Here is a 9454-nt window from a genome sequence, read left to right as displayed (position 1 = left end):
GTATACAACCACTTTGTACATTTAGATGCCATCTCAACCCTCAAGGAGTAAATGGCTCCTTGTGCATCCAATTAGGAAAGATTCAAAAAGTCAGAGGAAAAATTTGAATAGAGGCTGAAGACTACTTTTCCAGATAGCAAAACAATGTCCAGGAGCATTAGCAAGGTTCCCCAAGGTATCTATCAATGCATGAAGAAGGTACCGAATTCTGTTTAGTAGACTGACCCACATCTCTACAGACAAGCAGTGAAATATGTTTTTGTTCCACAGGAAACATGTCACACTGGAAAGAGAGCACTTAGTTGGGTAACATCATCTTAGGTTTTTACTTTTATGTGTGCAGCTCATGTTAATTGGCACACTTGGGTGGATCTTACTAAAATTCTGAAAGAGATGCATCTTTGCTTGTCCCATTTGTGTACATGTTTGCTCCAAGTGGCCAAAAATATAAGGCACCAAATCAGGAGAAGCCATGACGGGCACCGAATATTGAGAGTTCCAATTTAAACAATAGAACAAATCTAGCTAGTGTCAGTACAGTACATCTCTTGGGCTGGCCTTGCATGCATTTCTGTTTTATGCCAAAGCCATATTAGGCTGGCCAACTGGTATTTTGGTGTCTGTAATTTACTGGACAACTGGTCATTTTGGTGGCATTATCTCTTCCTATTTATTGTCAGTCCCCTCCTCCCTAGTTATCAAGTTATCATCATATGATTTCATCAGCACAATTGCTTCCAGGTGGAGAGAGGGAGACTAGTGCACACTGCTGGTGACTCACTGCTTGTGCCATTGTACTATTCTTGAGCCTTGATATATGGATTTGATTTCCCTTATGTATTCTCTTTGAGTTCTTGTTTTCTTGCTGTTCTCTTTTTTTATCTGCTCCAACAACTTGAGTTTGCTGTTGATCTCACCTGAGCAGGTCCAAGCAACAGTGTAGAGTGCTGGTGGGTGGCAGTTTTAGCCATAGGTGATCTGATTTCTGCTTGCATTTTTGCTGCTGATCTTTGTGTTTTGCTGTTTCAGCCTATGTTTTTACACAACTGCTGGTGTTTTTACTCTTCAGCTGACGGTTTGCTGTCTTCCGGTTGATTTTCACTTTTCTTTTCACAGGCCTACTCTTCCTCTATTATCTTCAGCCTGCATTTTCAGTGGAGTTTGTGTTTTCCGTCTGATCCAAAAATGACCACATGTGCTGGTGCTTGTGTTTTTGCCATTACACTCTCTTCACATCTGTTCCTCCCTTTGTTTTTTGAATTGTTATGCTTGAACTATTGAACTTGTGGTATTGGGTTGTGATATCTGCAAGTGCTTGACTCTCTCTCTCTCTCTCTCTCTCTCGCAACCCCCCTCCCCTCCCCTCCCCTCCCCTCCCCCCCTTCAAATTTACTGATTTGTAGTCATGACGAGCCTTCCTTTCCAAAAGGAAGGCTCTTAAAGGGGAAAAAGTCTATCTTGAGGATGATCTCACATCAGCCCAGATAGTCCACCATTGGGAACGCATTGTCGAGAGCTTGGTTTTGTGGGAGGCACACAATACGACTCATAACCGAATCACAATGTCACAGACATCTTCTTCTCCAGTTCAAACTTATAGCCCCAAAAAGGTTGGCTGTCTATATTCTGGGGTGCTACACGAGATTATCTAGTGCCTATGAATAGGGCATACACTTCATTCATCCCATCTATCCATCAGATCACATTCTCTTCTTCCATCATGCTCGTCTTCATTCTTCAGCTCTCCAATGCTGTCTATACTTCGACACAGGAGGACATCTCAACTTTGGAGGATCCTCTTGTGTTGTCTACTGCTGGTGCCTTGTTCACTGCTGCTATCTACACCCTAACAAAGAGTACATCTCAGTTCATGGAGGGCTCTCTTGTGCTATCTGCTGCGGGTGCCCTGATGATGAAGGAACATGGCACTAGTAGTAGATAGCACAAGAGAGTCCTCCGTGAACTGAGATGTCCTCTCTGTCAGGGTGTAGACAGCAATGGAGAGGTTGAAGAATGAAGAGGAGAATGATGGAAGAAGAGAATGTGATTTGATGGATAGATAGAATGGATGAAGTGTGTGCCCTATTCATAGGGACTAAACAGTCTTAGTAGTACCCTAGAATATGGGTGCCCAACCTTTTTGGGGCTATAAATGTGAAATTAAATGGGAATCAAGAAAAAGAAATGCACTTAATGATTGGGGTTTCTCAACAACTCGTCCAACGAATCATCATTGTCTTCATATTCAAATTTCAACTCGGGCCCTTTGGCAAGACATGAGTTGAGGCTATAAAGGCCTGCTCTTTTGTAGTGAAGGTGAAGGCCATCAAGGCCTCCTCTTTCATCTTCTAGCCCTGTTGGTGTTGATAGCCAGAGAGGGAGTGTGAGAAGGTGGTGATGGTGTTGGGGCATTCCATGTTAGGAGTCATGTTTGCCATGCCTTGTCATCTCTTGCTTGTGAGCCTTAGTCTGAGTTAGGCGAGGACTTTAGGAGATCTGACTTGTTGGTCACTTGTTTTGATGGAGGAGGTAGCTCATTCTAGAGCACTCAGTTTATTGCATTTTGGTGCATTTTCTTCTCCAGTCCATACGTTTTGTGCATTTCTTGGGGCAGTTTTTGCATTCTTCAGCCTACCTTACCTCCCGGACATTGTCCACCCTTTCCGAGATTTTTCTAAGAATTTTTGGCATTTTTATTCAACATTAAATGCTGGTCGGCCATTTTTTTAGCCCTAGATTTCAAGTCGGCTAGTTTTTGGATTTTTTGGCTATTTATAGTCATTTCCCTCTTGGTACTCAGATAGATTATCATCTTCCCTCCTTCCTTGATAGGTGCACACTTCTACTCCGTCATCTTTCTTCGTCTTCGGTGTTGCCATCACATGATCAGCTTGATCTGGTGCCCTCACTAATGCTGTGGGGTGCGTGCAAGGATTGATTAGTCTTTCTTCTGTATTCAAACATTTGTTCCTTGTTCAATGCAAGTTTCTTTTCTTTTTCTCTTGTGGATTGTCTCTCTCTCTTCGTGTGTGTTTGAGTTCCTTTTTCCGTTGTGCACTCTCACATGGTATCAGAGCATGGTATCATTGTCTAAGAGAGACACAAAGTTGACTCATTGCGGAGAAGACCATCCCAAACTGCTAGGCCGCCCTGCCACATTAGCGTTTTGCTGAAAATACAGTTTTTGCTTGGAGGCATTTGCTTTTCTTGTGCTAGGTACTCGTTTTGCTACCCAATTTCTCTCCCGCTAGAGACGACAGTCTTGTGCTACAAACCTAGTGTTCCTGGGTCAGGTGACAGCTCTCCTCAGCAAACACACATAGTCCTTGTGCAGGTGATAGTCTATCTCCCCTAGGCGGATCCTCTACATCGACTTCCTTGTGATCATGTAGTCGTTTCCTTTTGTTTCGGGACTATTGCTAAAATGCAGAATTCTTGTGGGTGTCTTGCAGGATATCGAAGATGTCTTATCATCAGTTCTTTGCTAACTTTGAGGATGAGGTATTTGTTCGAGGACATGAGGGATGAGTTTGCGTCCCTTGGCAGGATGATCTCTTTAGAGGATATGGCCATGATTCTTTTGACTTAGTTGCCATTTCCCTAGTTTGATGTCTTCTATACTAGCCTTCTTACATCGAGAACCTGTGAGAAGCTTCTATGGGAGGAGCTTGCCCCCCTGGAGCATGATGAGCGTGCCCAAGAAGTAGCCAGTGGATCCACCTCCACCAAAGCTTTTGTTGTAGGTTCGGAAGGGGGGAAGAGGAAGAAAGGAAAGTCAAAGGCATTCTATTATCATCTCTCCCATTCAATCTTTGTGAGCCATCAAATCATTCTTCGTTACATTTATGGTGTAACTTGTTGGGGAATAAGTGCGAGAGATGACTGTCCGGGGGCCTTGGACATTTGAACGGGGTCAAGGGGAGCCTAGGAAGTGAGCGAGTTTTAAAATAGTATAACTCACTTGAAGGGGACGGTTGGCAAGAGAGTCACGACTTGGGGTTCTAGCCAGCAACTTCCTAGACGTGGCTGGGGGGAGAGTCGAAGACAACTCTCGTGCTTGTTTTCCATATAGGTGAGTAGGGGGGCACTGGCAGAAATGACTCCCGCATTTAATATTGGTATCAGAGCCGTTTTGACCACGCCCGTGATGGCGATTATGACGAGAACTGCAGTCGGGTCACGTTAATCATCACTTTTTGTATTGGCGATGGCGATCACGACGAAAACTGCAGTCGGGCCACGTTAATCGTTACTTTCTGTATTGGCGACCACGACGGATGGTTTCAAGTCAGGCCACGCAAATTGTCACTGTCCGTGTTGGCGACCACGGTTGGGCTAAGTCCCGTTTCAAATCATAATTCTGGTCACAGCCTTGTTCCCACGCGACCTGGTGGGGGTGTTTAATCACACCCTTACCCAACGCTCTTGCCGACAGGCCTTGTTTCCAGCTGCACCGTTCTTCATGCCATCTCTACCTTATAGAGGCCATCGACATCTGTCCTGCCTTTGTAATCAGTGAAGTACCTCATCTTTGTACACAAATTTCTTATATTTGCTTTCTAATTCCAGTGTATAGATGGAGGGGAAAGAGAGAGAGGGGGTAACCGAAGGTTCTAGTTCCGGGGACCACCCTATGGTGGATCCCTATGAAATGGAAATACAAGAAGAACATTGGGAATCATTTTTTGCTACACGAGAATAATTTGATGATTTAACTGCTTGTGTGCAAGCACAGGGGGTTCAAATGGAGCTGCTAACTCAAGCACTCACCGAAATAAAATCCCAATTAGCCTTATTACTAGAAAGGGATAAAGGTAAGGTAGAGACCTCAGATATTCCATCTTCATCGAAAGATCTAGATGTGACTATGCAAGACCCTAGGGAACCCCACCAAAAGCAGAGGGATAGCCCAATGTTAAAAGATATGAAACCCTCTCAATTTCATGGGGAGGAAAAAGATAGAAATAAAGATACTATCTTTAACTTCCTCAAAAATTGGAAAGATTTGCACAAATTAAAGAATACTCCACCACATCTTCAAGCACTGGAGGCTAGTTTTAAGCAGAGGGATAGCCCAATGTTAAAAGATATGAAACCCTCTCAATTTCATGGGGAGGAAAAAGATAGAAATAAAGATACTATCTTTAACTTCCTCAAAAATTGGAAAGATTTGCACAAATTAAAGAATACTCCACCACATCTTCAAGCACTGGAGGCTAGTTTAATCTTGGGACCAAAGGCATATAAATGGTGGAGAACTTTAAAGGAGGCAAATAAAATACCTGAAACTTGGGCTCAATTTGAATCGGTCGTTTTGAAAGAATTCCTTCTTGAAAATGAAATGGAAAGAAATTGGGAAGATTGGGATTTTGTCAGACAAAAGGAAAGACCTTTGTTGACATATCTCGAGGAGTATCGTGAGATAATCCTCAAATTGGAAGGAATAGATGAATTTCAAAAGACAAGAGGATTCATAAGGGGGCTAGATAAGGCCTGTAAAAAGGAAGTGAAAAGGAGTTCACCTAAGACGCTTGAAGAGGCAATAAAATTTGCATTAATCAATGAAGATAATACGCGTCTAGGTGCACTCACTAGTCTCACTGATACGGAGCCCAAGACTAGGGAATTTGAAGCCTCAAAATTTTTTGGCAAATCTATAAGGAAAATGCCATTTCTTAAGGGTAAGAAACAACCCTTTGAAAAGAAACAATATGTAAGGCCAAAGTTAAGTCAAGATGACTTTGATAAGGCCAAAAAAGAAAGGTTGTGTTTCAACTGCCTATCTCCTAACCATGCTGCGTGGAATTATCCTCAAAGGAAAAAGGGGAAAGATAAAGGAAAGGATAAGGACAAGGGCAAGGGAAAAGAGAAACAAATCCATGTAGTGCAGACCCTGGAATTAAAGGGATATGAAAGATATAAATCTTTAGAGGTCTTACACAAGGATGTACAACACAGGTGTTGTATGTCAACTTCTATGTGGCAACTTACTTTTGGGCCTCATGATTTAGTTAGAGTGCATGGATTGATAGCGGGAAAGAGGGTTAGAGTCATGATTGATGACTCTGCTACCCACAACTTCATCAATTATGCACTTGTCAAAAAGTTGAAACTTTCCCAATAAAAGAGTGAGCATCAATATGTTGTTTGTATGATACAAGGTCAGGGTAATATAATATGGGATACAATGGTATCCAATTTGGAAATCGAGATCCAAGGATATAAAGATAAGCTTGATTTCCAAATTGGATACCATTGTATCCCATATTTTATTATCCTGATCTTGCATCATACAAACAACATATTGATGCTCACTCTTTTATTGGGGAAGTTTCAACTTTTTGACACGTGCATAATTTATGAAGTTGTGGGTGGAAAGAGCCGATATTGCTTTAGGGAGGGAGTGGAGTGGCTATGGGGATTGGAACCATCCTTAAAGCGTAGTTATCATCATAATACATTGGAATTTGAAAGGGATGGTAAGACTTTTGTGATTCAAGGTAAACATGAAGTATATGATAACCCTTTGATGTGTTCCTTTGAAGTTCAGAAGCTGATAAAGAAGGAAGCTTGTGAGGTATATATGTTATGGTCCCTTTCTGTACAGGACATTTTTACTTCTTGTAATATAAAGCAACAATTTTCTTATGTTTGTGAGATGAATGTAAATATTGAATTAAGTGGTTTCCTTCTGATTTACCAAGTGGCCTTCCACCAAATAGGGGTGATGTAAATCACCCAATTGTCATAGATAGGGATACACACCCTGTTTCTAAACCATCTTATAAGCTAAGTGAAACACAGCACCAAGAAGTTGAAAGACAAATTAAGGATTACCTTGATAAAGGGTTTATACAACCCAACAATTCACCTTGGGCTTCGCCAATTTTATTGGTAAAGAAAAAAGATGGTTCTATGCAACTTGTGTTGATTATAGAGCACTTAATAAGATAACGGTGAAAAATAAGTTTCCTATGCCTAGAATGGAAGATCTTTTTGATCAATAATAAGGGGCAAAATTCTTCACAAAGATTGACTTAAGATCAGGCTATCACCAAGTAAAAATTAAGGCCCAGGATATTCCTAAGACGGCATTTTGTACTAGATATGGGCATTATGATTTTTTGGTTCTGCCTTTTGGCCTCACTAATGCACCAACTACTTTTATGAAGCTGATGAATAGTGTGTTACGGCCCTATCTAGGACACTTTGTAGTAGTCTTTTTGGATGATATCTTGATCTTTAGTAAACCAAGAGAAGAACATTTGGAACATTTACGGTTAGTATTCCAATTGTTAAGAACCCATTCCCTTTATGCGAAGAAAACTAAATGTGAATTCTTTACACAAGAGGTCAAATATTTGGGGCATATTATCTCGAAAGAGGGAATCAAGATGGATTCGGAAAAAGTAAGGGCAATTATTGAATGGCCATCTCCAAGGAACCTAGAAGAGCTGTAGATCTTCCTAGGTTTATCTGGATTTTATCGTAGATTCATTCGAGATTATGCCAAGATAGCTGTTCCAATGACGGACTAACTCAAGGTAGCTATTGCTAGAGCTCCAGTATTATTAATTGTGGATCCCAATAAACCATTCGTGGTTGAAGCTGATGCCAGTGATAGGGCAGTAGGCGCGGTCTTATTACAAGAAGGTTGACTAGTTGCTTTTGAAAGCAAGAAATTGGACCGTGCAAAACGGAATTATTTCGTTTATGAGAGGGAGCTGTATGCAATAGTACATGCAATGAAGAAATGGAGGCACTATTTGTACGGTGCGAAACTTTTGATCTTGTCGGATCATGAAAGCATTAAGTGGCTTAATGACCAATCGGATCTACAAGGGCGTAAAGCCAGATGGGCCGAACTCCTCCAAGAGTTCGACTATGAGATAAGGTATAGAAAAGGAAAGTACAATATAGTGGCTGATGCTCTCAGTAGAATGCCCATCATAAATGAATTGAGTTTTACTCAGTTCACTTCCGATTTGCTTGAATCCTTAAAAGGGAAATGCCAGGTTGATCTGGCATACTCCAACATATGGGAAGGAATAGAAAATGGGGATCCAAATGGAAGGGCCTCCACTGAGGAAGGAACATTTGAGGATGTTCAGCAAGGAAATGGAGCATTAGGGGTTGCTCAAATGGGATTCAAGTGGAAGAATTTTACCATTGATAATGGTTATTTACTCTACAAGGGTAGAGTATGTGTCTCGAAAGATGAAGAAATAAGGCGCCGGATACTCTTTGAGTGTCATGATACCCCTAGTGCGGGACATCCAGGAGTTAATAAGATTTATAGTCTTATTAAAAGACAGTTCTATTGGCCTGGAATGAATAAGGACATCCTTGACTATGTGGTCAAATGTAATAAATGCCAGGCTAACAAAGCTGAAAGATTAAAAATGGGAGGACTTCTCCACCCATTAGAGATTTCTTCGAGAAAATAGGAGAGTATGTCCATGGACTTTATTGTCGCATTACCCAAAACACAGAGGGGGCACGACTCTGTGTGGGTGATTGTGGATAGGTTAATCAAAATGGCTAGGTTTATTCCAACTTCAATTGATGTTAAAACACCAAAATTAGCTAGATTGTTCATAGAGAATATATACCGATTGTATGGCCTTCCGGCAAATATAGTTTTTGATTGGGATAGAAAATTTGATAGTCAATTTTGGCGTGTTGTATTTAGGAAATTGGATACTAAACTCAGCATGAGCACGTTGGAGCATCCGCAAACAGATGGGCAAACAGAGAGGTTAACCAAATCCTTGAAGATATGTTGAGAGCATAAGTAAAAGGCAAACTAATTGGTAAGAGTATTTACCGACAGCAGAGTTTGCATATAATAGTGCCAAACACTCTTCCACTAGATATAGTCCATTTGTGCTCATGTATGGGTTTCAGCCCAGAGCTCCTCATGCAGTAGGATTGCATAAGGAAAGAGTTCAGGCAGCAAAGGATTTTTTGGAGGATATGAATAGTATGTTAAAATTTGCTCAAGAAAATATTAAGAAAGCTCAAGATCGAGCTAGAGCTTATGCAGATCCTTACCGAAGAGACATCTCCTTTGAGGAAGGGGAATTGGTCTATCTTAGGGTGCCTGAACAAACTAAAACCATGAGAACGGGACGATGACCAAAGCTTTCACCTAGGTATTGTGGTCCTTTCACAATACTTAAGAGGGTGGGAAACAGACTTACAAGCTCCAACTACCTACTGGTAGTAAAACACATTCAGTTTTCCATGTAAGCAAGTTAAGAAAGAAGTTGGGTGATATGGATAATTTAATCTTAAAACGATAACACTGAGGAGCTAATAGGTGACTAATCTATTCCACATGAACGAGAAAGAATTTTAAGTGTTCGTAATAGACGAACGAGAAATACTATTTATCAAGAATATTTGGTGAAATGGAAAGATTGTTCAGAAGAAAGCTCAACATGGGAGCGAG

This window comes from Lygodium microphyllum, chromosome 17 (genome assembly GCF_053477565.2).
Source record: "Lygodium microphyllum isolate KBCC chromosome 17, Lygodium_microphyllum_v1.1.10, whole genome shotgun sequence".
Classification (NCBI taxonomy): Eukaryota; Viridiplantae; Streptophyta; class Polypodiopsida; order Schizaeales; family Lygodiaceae; genus Lygodium; species Lygodium microphyllum.
This window is presented reverse-complemented; position numbering follows the sequence as displayed.